This window comes from Odocoileus virginianus, unplaced genomic scaffold (genome assembly GCF_023699985.2).
Source record: "Odocoileus virginianus isolate 20LAN1187 ecotype Illinois unplaced genomic scaffold, Ovbor_1.2 Unplaced_Contig_8, whole genome shotgun sequence".
Classification (NCBI taxonomy): Eukaryota; Metazoa; Chordata; class Mammalia; order Artiodactyla; family Cervidae; genus Odocoileus; species Odocoileus virginianus.
Window position 1 is genome coordinate 68,486 of NW_027224325.1, and position 13,258 is coordinate 81,743.

General features: G+C 38.0%; 1 protein-coding gene across 3 annotated transcripts in view; it reads left to right on the forward strand.

Annotated features, from left to right (window-relative positions):
• The first annotated feature begins 2,571 nt into the window (after positions 1 to 2,571).
• CSDE1 (cold shock domain containing E1) overlaps positions 2,572 to 13,258 on the forward strand; it is a 35,562-nt gene continuing 24,875 nt past the window's right edge. For all 3 annotated transcript variants that reach the window (XM_020875880.2, XM_020875881.2, XM_020875882.2), the window contains exons 1-2: positions 2,572 to 2,679; positions 9,662 to 10,058. The gene's annotated coding sequence lies outside the window, so the exon portion shown is untranslated. The remainder of the gene's footprint in view (positions 2,680 to 9,661; positions 10,059 to 13,258) is intronic.

Below are 13,258 nucleotides of genomic sequence, written 5' to 3' on the forward strand. Positions count from 1 at the left end.
TTCCTGTTCTGAAATTTTGAATCTGGATCCATTTGCCATTCACTATTACCATAATTTTATAAAGGAAATTCCCATTACCTTTCCTAGCTAGGAAAGACATAATATGAGAATAAAAACAGTCTTAAATCTTGAATCAATTAAAATTAATTCAAATTAAATAAAAATTTAATTTTTATTATTGATAAAATAATAATTATTGATCTAATCTTTCTCATTTCACAGAAAACTGACAAAAATCTCTCCATCACAGCTCCAAGAAAATATTATAAATGTGTAGAGGATACTTACTTTTGATTCTCAAATAGACTCTGGAAAAATGTGCTTATTGGTAATTGTAAGGAAAAAAAAACAACTATAATCAATTTGTCTATTTCAATTTCTCAGAAATAAAAATTAGTATGATAAATAAACAAAAAAATACACAATTTTAAAATTCTGATTATTATTTCTTAATGGACTAAATATCTTCCCCAAGTCTGTGATTATCCTTTTGTATAGGAAATGATTTTCAAGTGACTTCACAAGCTTGTGCTTTAATTAACTTCAGGTAAAAAAAATAAACATGAAAACATTTTGGATTTTTTTACTTGCCTTCAAAGTGAATTTGAATAAATATCGTTCCCTTAAAATGTGATCTAAAAATGAAACCTATCTCTACCTAAAAATGAAACCTATGACTAGTACTTGTAGAAAAACTAAATCATTGAAACCAGTGATTTAAATCAAATTACTCCATCTCTTATTTTTTTTTAAAGCTTGGAAGCTAAAATATATGCTTCTGGGTTTATACATATTTGCATTTTGTCTTAAATATAATTTGATACTAATTATGGATCAAGGGGGAATATAAAGGCAACTGAGCTGTATCAGAATAAAGATGATGAAATGGTTTAAGGTCTTACATGGTTTAAGGTCTTTAGAAGTTAAGAGTGATGGTAGAAATTGAGACTTTATTCTCATTAATAGGATTTGTACTTATAGAATTTAGTGAGACTATTATTTTTTACATTTCCCATTGCTGTGATATTTGAGACCTAATTCTACTTTTAGCCCAGCTTCACATGACCTTATTTCCAGTGCAAGAGCCCAGGGCAGTTTCTCCATAACATTAGATTAGAATATCCAAACGGATCTATTGCTGGGGAGGAGAAATCTCAATTGAAGATTTGGACAGAGGAAACAAAACAGCTAGTCGGATGTATTTACATTCCATACCTCCCAACAGAACACTCCACTTTCTAACAACTTCTTACGTTGTTGTTCAGTGCTATTCATTCAACAAACTTTTGAAGGTCGTGTGTGTCAGGCATTGTCAGGATAGAGCGATGCAAAGATGAATGTCACAGGCCCTGTTCTGAAGTATCACTAGCTAGTATAAACTAGCAAAAACAGAGTGAACTATGAAAGCATTGACAGTGAAGCCTGGGAAAGCTGTGGTGGGGCGGGTAAGCATCAAAGAGAAGGGGCATCTTGTGGGATTAGACCAATAGCAGAAGAGTTGGAAAAAACATCTTTGAACTTCGGAAGTAAGATACTACCTCCTCTTATAATCCAAGGTTACATATTCTCATAACACTGTGCACCTTTCCTTCATTGCAGTTATTTCAATGTGTATGTTCGGACTTTGGTTTTGTGATTCAATGATGCTAGACTGAAAGTTCCTTGAGGACAGCACCATATCCATTTGTTGTTACTATTATACATCCCAGCGATGACACATATGAGATGCAGGACAAATAAGTGTTGAGAGGGAAAAGAAAGTGGGTGGGCAAATTCTCAGAAGCATGACTGGTCATTTTTTATCGAGTGTTCTCAAGTGAGAGAGCCACAGAATGTGAAAAGCATTCCTCTCACCAAAGGGGACTGCCTGATCTCTGGCAAGGTATAATTCATTGAACTTTTCTGTGGTCAGAATTAACATTTCCCTCCTACCCTCTCTCCTTGTGAGATAAATCATCCATTTACCCTGATTTCAACCTTTTGGTTACCGATTCAGTCCCGTGGATCACACTATGAACACCTTCCAGTAACTAGAAAGGTCAGTTGAAGGAGTTTAATAGCCATGATACCTCGCTCACTCACTGTCTGTTGCAAGCAACATAGTTTATGGGAGATAAACTTCTCATTTAAGGCATTCAAAGTACCTTGCTAAAAATCTAACTCTATACTAAATAAAATTCCAGTCTAATGTAGCAGACAAGAAAGCCTCCAATGTGAGAAAAATGAAACTGCGGTTTGGGAACTTCTGGATTATTGCTGAGGAAAGAGAAATCCTTTATATGACATTTCTGATACGTCCTCCAAATTGTTCTCCCTGGAAGTTCACCCTGGTCTCACAGCTTAAAGCATATTCAAGTTTGCAAAGATCAGAGACACTGAAAGTCACCCGACACCCCACCCCGTGCGTCCCAGTGGAGTCAGTAAACACAGATTGATTTCCGCAACTCAAGGGGGAGGGGATCTAGGGGAATTTAGCCACCACCTCCGTTGTGGTTAAGCTCAGCGCACTGCTGGCGTCATTCAGCCCTCGTGCGCAGGCGTACTAAGGATACACTCCCCCTCCCCTTCCTGTGCACGCGCTCGGAGCCTGCAACTCTCGCGAGAGAAGCGAGATTTATTCCTACGTACCGGGCCGTGCTGCTTATGGCGGCGCTGGAGAGGGGGCGCTGAGCTGTTGGGGTGAGTACGACCTCAGGGTCCAATTGGGGGTAGCAGGAAGCCAAGTTAAGGGCGGATGAAAAAACCAAGACAAACGGGAGAGACCTCTGAGTCAGGGTGGGCACTTCTGGAGCCTCGGGTAGATTACATTTCGCCCTGAGTCCCCACCCCGGGCTTTTCCACCCGTCCCCCGTTCAACTGTCTAGGCCTCACATCAGGCTGCAGAGCCGAAGTGAAGATTGGAGGCCAGGCGGCAGCGCGTGGTGGTGCTGGTGACTAAAGTGGGGGGAGGGAGCGAAAATGGAGGCTCCGACCGCAGCCAAGATGGAGGCAGGGGTGCGGGGCTCTGGCGCGGAGGCTGCTGGGAGTTGTAGTCTGACTGTTTCCCCCTCAGCCGCTTGGTGGGGGAAACGAGAACTACAAGTCCCGGCGGGCGGGGCGAGGGGGTGGTGGCGCGGTCCTTTGTGTGAGACTGGAAGAGCCGGAGGCGGAGGAGAGCGGCCTACTCTGACTCTGGACACTATAGTTTCTTAGCCATCACCTGCTTGCGGATCTGCCTACCAGTAGCAGAGCGCAGTGCGGCAGTGGCCCTTCCTTTGTGTATGAACTGAGACCCCGCTCTAAGTTGCTTAGAGACACCTCCTTTCTTCGGCCACTTCTGGCACGGTAGCCCAGCCGAAGTGTCATCTTTATTGCCATTCACCCAGAGCTGTTTATCCTGGGTCTCAACCCCAGCTTCCCTGTCTAACCCTCTCCTTTAGCTTCTTGAGAAAGAGAACCGGCCTCTGAACTTAGGCACAGGGCTCTCACCCCTCTAATTCTAGGGTTAAAACAAACTCCTTTGAGAGCTCAGTGGCGTTCTTACCACCTTCTCTGGTTCTTATGGTGTAAGAGCCTGGCCCATATTGTGCAATGAAAGACTTGACGTCGTCATTCTGTGTAGTTTTTTTAGAGCTCTTGTTGCAGACACTTCGAGGTTCTTACCATTCTATCCTAAGTAGGAGATCTTAGTACCACGGTTTTTTTTGCCTTAAGGTTTTGCTTTGGAAACACCCGGATAGCTCCTCCCTTGCTTAACTTACAAGTAAGGCAGGGAACACTCTAAAATAGCCTTCATTCCGCAAATACAAAAGGCTGAATGTTGTTGTCCGAGGTAATTTCCTTGTTTTGCACCTAAAATGAGCGAAAGAATGTGGTCCTCTTAAACAGTTGGTAGGCAGGATAAAGCAGGAGGGAGGACGCCCAGAGGTACTATGATAGTTAAATCTTGAAATATTTCCTGTCAGAGATTAAGCTTTTTATCACGATCGTGTTAACTGGCAGCTTTTGACTAGAGCTGTTAATCTGTAAAATGTAGTTATCAAATTATTGGCACAAATATAAGTTACTCTTGTTTCAAAACGCTGAGTAATTTTCTTGAGTTTCTAGAAGGCGAGCATTTTCAATACTACACTGAGGGCCAGTAAAATGCCTTGGTGTCATTTTGGTACTAACCATTATTGGGTATTCATGGTCAGGAGGGGGTTTATATACTTGAACAGGCATAGGCTTGAGTCGTAAAATCTTGAGAAATGTTCAACTTTGTGTTTTTTTTTCCTTTTAGCCATAGGCCTGAAATAAAAGAGATGGTAGTGGTTTGAGTGATTTTGCAGCTGCTCTGGATGCTTACCATCGAGATGAGTATTTATAGCAGCTGAGTTGAAAAGTAAAGTATTTGAGGCGCAGAAGATAGGTTTTCCTTTTTTGTAAATAAGTTCTGACTTAACAGGTATGACCTTTAGAGTTCGGTTGAAAATTCTGGAAATTCCTACCAAATAAAAAATGAGAATGTGAAAACTGACTTGTCCTGCTTTATCCTACTCCTGTTTTCCCTCCTCTCCACTTAAAGATGTAAGGCCAACATTTTTAGGATTATTTTTTTCTTTCAAATTGTAAGATACACATAATGGAATTTACCATTTTAACCTTTTTTTCAAGTGTACAGTTCATTATTAGCATTAAGTTCATTCACATTGTTGTGAGGACCATACTTTTAACAAGGTAGTTTAAAAATGGAAATGCTGTGTGGGCAGATTTTTAAGGAGTTGAATTTGAGGGCTGTATTACAAAATAAAAATCTTGATCTTGTTAAATAAATACAAGGCATTGATTTATCATCTTCTGAAAAAACAAAGTGGGAACTACTTAGAGATCTTTAACCCAGACTGTCTTATGGAAAACTCTTAACCTGTAGGATTTTTCATAATAGATAATTACAGCTAGAAGAATTAGAACTATTTTTTAAGACTTAATAGCTGGAATGTTTTCAGTGGTGACATTGCCGTGTTGGGAGTAACTTGTTTTCTTGAATCCCATCATTTCTTGCTGTTAAATACTTTCTGCCAAATTACAATTTTAAAAAATTTCTTTGTCTTGTATTGGAGTGTTTTCTGCTTGCATGTATGAGTGTCTAGAAAATTGAATAATTCAAAACTTTTTTTCCATTTAATTCGATGTTTCTCCTGTGCTACATTGTGTTCGAGAAACTTAGCTGTTTCTCTTGTGCTACATTTTTTATTAGAGGTATTAAACTGAATATGGTGCATTGAAAGATTATTTTGGGAGCATTATATGTGCTTTTATACTGAGGTAAAACATTAATGTATAGTTGAAAATAAATTGATCAGCAATTTATTCACATTGAACCTGTGGACTATCCATTGGTTTACAGTTGCAGCCGGTATATAACCAATTAGTTGTTTGGACTTCTGCTTCTTGGATGTATTGATAGTAAATGTAAACTGCCAATTGCAAACTCTTTTCTATGGGCAAGTTTCCTAGGTACTGCTGCTTTTTATCACTGAAGGTCTTTGCCCAATGGCCTTACATTTGCTCTTGCTTTATTGGGCATGCCAATGCCTTTTCCTGGTAATTAGTCTATACCTGCTCTGGCCAATGTGGTAGCCACTAGCTTTGTGTGGCCTTCGTGCCCTTGAACTGTGCACAGTTCTGAGAATTGAAATGTGCTGAAATATAAAATAAACATTCAATTTCAAGGGATGTTAAAAGCATGTCAGTTGTCTGTGGGAAGTGATGACATTTGGATTTGGCTAAATAAGATACTTAATTAAAATGAATTTTACTGGTTTCTTTCAGCATTAATATGATTACTAGGATATTTTTAAGTTGCGTGTGTCACTTGCACAATATTTCTGTTGGACAATGCTAGTCTGCGCTGTTCTGATTTTTGTGTGTGGAGCATTTCTTCAGCTTCTTTCCACACTACCGTTTGTCCTATTTCAAAGTATTAGTGTATCATAAAAGAAGTTAAGTGATGGGAGGGTATAATTTTAAGTGTCTAGTAATAAGCACAATTGTTTTTACTACAGTGAACCTATACAAAAAGATAGTTGCAGCAATTTGATATTATTTCCACTCAAAATGGTGATGACTTAAATTGTTTTGAGGTGGTTAATTAAAGTTTTATTACCTTCCTTAGATCCCAAAGTGAAACTGAAAACTTATTTTGAGTTACTGCATCAAGAAATATGAACTGAGGGGAAAAAAAGAATTATGAACTTCGGAGTTAAGGCAGGAATGAGTATTGGTCATATAAATTAACAGAGAACCTTTTCAGTTCCATGCTGTCTATTTGGGTCTTTGCTGTTGTTTTCAATAAGAGTAATTTGAACAGAGTGCATTAGGTAGAGGGCCTTAAAGGCTGGTTCATCATTTCTTTACCAGTCTGCCCAAGTGAGTGCTGGACAGGCTTTTGAGTGTAATTTGTCAAAATGATAAACTAGGTTCTATGGTAACGTTTTAGATGAAGTAACGCTGTAAAAATGTACTGGTTCAACATATGTATTATTTTAGTACCAACTATGTGCCTGGCTTCAGCTAGCTCTTTGAGATAAAGCAGCCAACTAGAGGAGACAGTAAATAACAAGATAGGTCATGATAATTTTAAGGAAGGTGAAATAGGGCATGACTGTTTGGATATTCAGTTCAAGTAAAGGAATTGGCATTAATTGCTGAAACAGCAAGTCATAGTAGTTGATAATAATGGTGATAGTGTTCCCATACAAAGCAAAGGAAAAGAAGTTAATTATCTAGAGGTCAGGAAGACTCTCAGATCCACATTTAAATTGCTCCTTAGTTTTTGTGGTTTTTTGGCCACACTGCAGTATGTGGGATCTTAGTTCCCCGACCAGGAATCAAACCCATGCCTGCTGCAGTGGAAGCACAGTCTTAACCACTGCTCCAACCACCAGGGAAGTCCCCTAGTTTTTTAAATTAGTGCTCTGTATATCAAGTGTCTGGGGACTGGGGGTTGCTGTAGGGGGTACACTTAGGATTAAAGCAAAATGATTTGTCAGTACCACCCATGAATCTAATAATCTTGGCATGAGTGAATAGCCAGTTTATTTCAATTCCAGGTGGGTATCTTTTTTCAATGAAGAGGTTACTTCTTGGTTGGATAATTAAGTCTATCCAGTTCAATAAAAAAAATTTTTTAAGTTGGTAGAACTGTATACCAACTTGAATTGTCTTTTGCTTGTTATCTATCATTGTCTTTTTGCTGTATTAGTTTCTGCTGTGGTAAGTTTAGCAGTACCTCGTAAGGTGCTAAAGGATGCTGTGATAAAGAAAGAAACCTGAGTTTGTCTCTCAGAAACTTGAAGCATATTAAAGGAACAAGATACATAAACCTGTAAACCAAGTGCAGAAATGATTTGGTACCAGAATGAATGATGCCAGCAGTGGGAGTTAATGCCTCCTTTAGTGGGAATTAGGTAATCTGTGCTAGAATGGTCAAGAAATGATTTTTTTTTTTTGGTAACATTTAAGATGACAAAATATGTACTTTGTGGTGAGACCCATATGCACAGAGAGTAGAATTCAGAAATCTCCCAAGAGTTAAGTTTTAAGAATTAGGGAGGGAAATGTACCAACCTAGAAGACTTGGAGCGCAGAGGAAAGCTGTAAGTAGAACAGAACACACCTTGAATGGCAGTGGTTAAATGCTGGCTGGGAGTCAGACACCTTGGGGAGATGGGTGGAGGGGAAATACCCTAGTGCCCAGGGCCTAACCTGTTAAATTCCAACCTCGTGTTGGGAGCCAGGCTTTGATTCCCCACGACACGCCCCCCAAGTTGTCCGAGTGGGTTGGATTTGCAGTCAGGATTAAGAAATTCCCATTTAGAGTGCTGGGAAAATTGCTGAGGATTTTGGACAAGGAGATGAATGAGATGAAATTGGAATTTTAGGTAAGTCAGTCTGGTAGTGTTATATGACAGAATGTTTCCGGAAAGAGTTGATACTGAAGTTAGCAAATGTGTTGTCTGACTGGACAAATAGGTCATTTAGAACAAAAAAAGAATATAAAAGATACCTTGAAATATTGATAAGACTTGCACCTTTGGGTGTGTAGATGGAGAGGGAGGACTCAAGGATCATTACAGAAGTGGCCCTAAGTCAGGCCAGTCAAATTACTGTTTGAGTGGGGACTGGACATAGGCTTCCCAGTGATTTGAGAATCATTGCTCAAAGAAGTGTCTAGTCTGGGTAATAGGTGAATGATCCAAATAAAACTGAAAGATTGAACAAATGTAACATTTGATATTTGAAATTACAGTATGAAGTCATGGAATGTTTACCCAACGGCGGTAGATCAACTGAGTTTTCATTTTGCATTGTAGAAACTGAAATTCAGGGAGATTAAATAACTTTTTGTTTGTAGCGTTTACTGGTGATTAGTATTGAGCTCTCCTCCTCTGAACTGTTTCACCAGCTCTGACCTCCCTTTGTAGTCATTCTGATTTCTGATGTTCTTCAAATATACTGTCCATTTCTCAGCATATCTAAAACCAAATCCTCCTTTACTTTTCCCTGTATGTCATTTTGGTTAACAGCACCATTTTAGCCAATATTTGAGGCAGTCCAAAATAATCATTTTTTTACAGCTAATAAAAGCACAATTTTGTGGTTTTATTTACATGTCTATTTCATTTCTCTTTTGTTTTCTTAATTGTTTCTCTTCTCAAGACATTTCTTACCTGCTTATGGCAACAACTCAAATGAGATGTCTGTTTCCTTCATGAAGTCATCTCATAGGATTTCAGAACTTCATACCGTTTCATCAAGAACTAAGGCTCTCTGTTTCTTGTTATATATCAAGTTGAAATGCTTCACAATCTGGCTCTGGTACATCTGTCACACCATATATCTCATTTCACTTTAACCCAGCACTCTGTTCTACCCAGGCTAGCCTGTTGATTCCTCTGAAACAGCAAACCACACTTTTTGTAACAGTCATTCACAAATAAAGCTTCCTTGATGTCAGGTATAGAAAATCATATACATGGTCTCTGCTCTCAAGGAACTTATGATTTAATTGCATATTCTGGTTTGGTTTATGTTATAGTTTATGCCTAGGATACTGATACTCAACTATTTTCTTTTTCTCAAAAATATGCCTATTTCTCCTAATTAAGCTGAAATAATGCCACCTCTTTAAAAGCCTCTGACCATGTAGCTTTAATGTCCACATAGTGATGAATAAACCATAAGTAGTATTTCTCAAATAGTACGTCAATAGTAGATGTCCATGTATTAGTTGAGCAAATTAATTTTGGACATTTTGTCCTATAATCTAATTTTTTCTCATGTATAGCTCTGTTTTTCAACAGGAGTATAAATTCTCTGATGACAGGAAATTCTTTCATATTTTCCAGAGTTCATAACACAGTGCTAGGTAGTTATAAAACACTACACTAAGTAGAACATTATATAACTGATTTGTTTGTGGGGAGGGCATATCAATAAGGAATGCGAAATAATTTCAGGGTTTGAGTGCAATACCACAAAAGGTATCCATTAACACTTGAGAGATTGCTTAAGTGATGAATGTGTGTGCGTCCAAGTTTTCTGCATTGCTTGATTTTAAGTTAATGAGATGAGCTTTTCCCTCTACCTACCTTCTATCCCTGATTATTTACTTAATGTCTTAATTTCTTATCTCTAGTATGAAGTGTAACAGAACAGACTTTACCACCTGAAACTGCTGCTTCAAGTTCAGATCAGGCAAGGAACAAACCTCGAAACAACCAACAAGACCAAAGAAGAGTACACTTAAGTTGAAGACACAACACTTGATCTGAAACAAGAAGTTTGTGCCTACTCAACAGCTTTGAAAGAGCACTTCCCAACGCTGCTAGTAGTCTTTGTTTTCTTCAGTGCTGTACTGTGAGATTGCCCGGTGCAGCAGCAGTTGTATTCTTTATTAGCTTGATAGATCGTTTTCTCTCGCTCTTTTTTTTTTTTTTTTTTAATACTAGCAACTTTCATTCTTTGAAACGTCTGCTGAAAAAGAAGAATCAGCAAATACTACTGAAAGTGCAATATTTGATTATCACTGCGAGGTAGGTTTATCGTTTCCTATTGGCAAGAGTTAGTTTATAATTCTGGATTTCCTAATTACTTGGTTAAGTATAAAATCTTAAACTACTCGTTTCTAAAAGTATTCTGAAAACAGTTTATATTTTTCAACTCTTGTCTGAAAATATCACCACTAGTTTATTTAACTTACTTGTCTTTTCTTAGATGAGGACAATGTTTATGGCCAGAACTTGGACTTTTTTCACCCAAGATGATATTTATTCATATATACAGATCTCTTGATTTATTGGTCTCATAGAAAGAGAACTCCATTGGTACTATTTAGAAATTAGGGCTTCAGAAAGGAAAGCCCTTTGCAATTTTGTTTGAGGTAATCTTGGGTAAAGAAAATCTGCAGGAAAAGGGATGTTTGAAGGTGAGTAGTACTTTGTTAAGAGAGAGAAGGGTCTTTGGTAGAGATATAGAGATAACTGAATGAACCGGTTTGGGGAGATCTGAAAGCCCATGATGTATATTGAGTAGTCCATTATGAACAGAGTAGAGAATAGAGTTTTATGGGGCAGAGAGAGTAACTGGAAAGGGATGCTGGCTGGAGGGTTCTAAAGAGCCCACTATGTTTGACTTTATTCTTCAGGAAAGATGTCAGCTGTTTATAAACAAGGACTTAATAGATTTTGTAGTTCAAACCTGAAATAGTTTATTAATTCAGATTTTAAAGTTGTATATTCACAAGTGTATCTTTAAAAGACAAATGGTACTGCTTTTAAGGGATAGGTTGACATTGGGGAGATGTGTTACAAACAGTGGACAGAGTGTAGGGAAGATAAAAGCTAGGGTAAAAGCTGAGAAAAAGGTATAGACACTGCATGTTTTAATGGTAGAAGTAATAGCGCTAGTGACCAGTTGAATGTGAAAATGAGGCCGGAGGGAATTAATTTAGTCTATCCAATTGTCCAAGTTAGAAACCTTTGTTCATAGAAATAGAGAAGTTCAGGTGGGGACCTGTGGAAATCTATTTTGTATGTAAAATAATAATCTAAAGTTGAGAAAATATTGTAGTATGGAATGCTCGACAGTGGTTGTTGGGGGGAGGTAGGATTGTGAAGGGCAGCTCCTTTTAAATCTTTCGTTTCTAGATTTTCTGAAGTCAGAAATAAAGACCTGGAATTGAGAATGGAGTCATCACTTTATAGGTAACTCAGGAAGAAATGCCAAAGAGAAGAATGTTTAAAGAAATGGAGGTAGTCAGGAAGGCATGCCGAGGAGGATGACCTCAGGGAGAGCTTGGTGGTGACCCTTCTGTAAGACGCGCTTCTCTGGCGGCTCCGCGGCAGGCAGCCCGCCAGCAGTGCAGGGGGCGAGGGCTCGGCTTCTGGGTCCGGAAGGTCCCTGCAGGAGGAGATGGCTGCCCGCTCCAGCATGCTTGCCTGGGAAACCCCATGGGTAGAGGAACCTGGTGGGCTACAGTCCGTCGGTCGCAAAGAGTGAACCCGACTGAGTGACTGAGTGTGCTTGCATTGATCGAATAAGATGGGGAGTGAAAACTCATCATTCTTAAGATTGTTCTTTTACAAAAGCTTCATTACTGTTTCAAAAAGCACTTGGACCCATATCTACAATTTATTTAAAGGTTGAAAGCTTAATTGTGGTAATCACCTTACTATGGACCAGAATTATTTCTTAATTTAGAACTGCCAGTAATACCAATTTATTTAAATTACCCATAAACAGACATTTAGTTACTTAGTTCTAAGGTTATTTTATCACTTGCTTTTTCTGTTTGTTTCTTCTTCCCTCCTCCTCTGACTTTTTAAAAATAATTTTAGAATGCTGCCAATTGTGCTGAGTTAGATAAAATAATGGAGATTGAAATTGCACAGCTTTTATCTTTATTCAGAAGGATAAAAGACAAGATGCTAGAGCTTTGATTGCCTTGACATGAATTGTAGAAATGGATTTTAAAGTAGAAGTGCTTTTTGTTTAACCTAATCTTTGTATTCTTTTTACTCTAGTAAGCAGTTTAGTTTACATAGGCTAAATACTAATATAGTAAATATTTACAAACAGATAAATGAGTGGGGGTATTGACATTAAAACATGTTCTCATTGTACAGTTGTGAATTCCAGTTAACAGGAGTGAAGCTAACGAGACAGATTTAGCAATGCAATAGACCACAGATTTTTTTTAATTTTTGTTGAAGTATAGTTGGTTTACAATGTTATGTTAGTTTCTTGCTGTACAGCGAAGTGAATCAGGCATGTGTATACACATATCCACTCTTTGATACAGATTCACTCCCCATTATATCACCACAGAGCACTGAGTAGAGTTCCCTGTGCCATCCAGTGGGTTCTCATTAGTTCTCCATTTTATATTCAACAAATAGTAGTGTATGTATGTCAGTCCCCATCTCCCAATTCATCTCACCTTCCCTACTCTCTTGGTAACCATAAGGTTACTCTCTACATATGAGAACCACGTTTAAGAGATGTTTGTTTTTTGTTTTTTTTTTTCTAAAAACAGTTTAAAGTAGTACAAAATGAGGAATGAATAAATATTGAAAAGTAGGATTGACCCTAAAAAGTACCAAGAAAGAATAAGGTTTTAAGAAGCTTGATTGGCATGTAAAATATACATGGATTGTTTTGGTGAGTATTTTGATCAAGACAGATGACAGAAGGAAAGCAAAGCTAGGAACATTAAAAGAAAACTAAAGCCCCCAGTCAATAAGATGACAGGGTAACTTGCTGGAGTGTGCTAGTAGTTAATGGAGACCCATGACCAGGAACTTTACATGTCTTGATTAATTTTCAAAGTCAGGTGTGCAAACTTGAGAGCTTGCTCTTCGTCCGTATCAAAAGTCCAGGAGCCCAAAATAAAAAATTATCAGTAAGATTTGACGGAGCATGTCATGATAGCATAGTGATCAGTATGCAGAAATATAGATTGCATAATAAACATTAAAAGACTTTGAATAATGGACTGATTTTCAAAGGGCTCTCCACATATATGCTGCCAGATTCTATCTTCCTTCCTTTTCAAGATTTAGCAATAAGTAGTTATGTGAATATTTATGTATAAGCATCATTCCAGGCTTTTTGTACGAAGTAACTAACCCTAACTATTAGGTTAGTTTTTTCTTTAGTAATAAATGATCAGTTATAAGAAATAGGAGAAGGAAAAACCTGATTTTACTGATTTATTAAGTAATATAGAGGATTT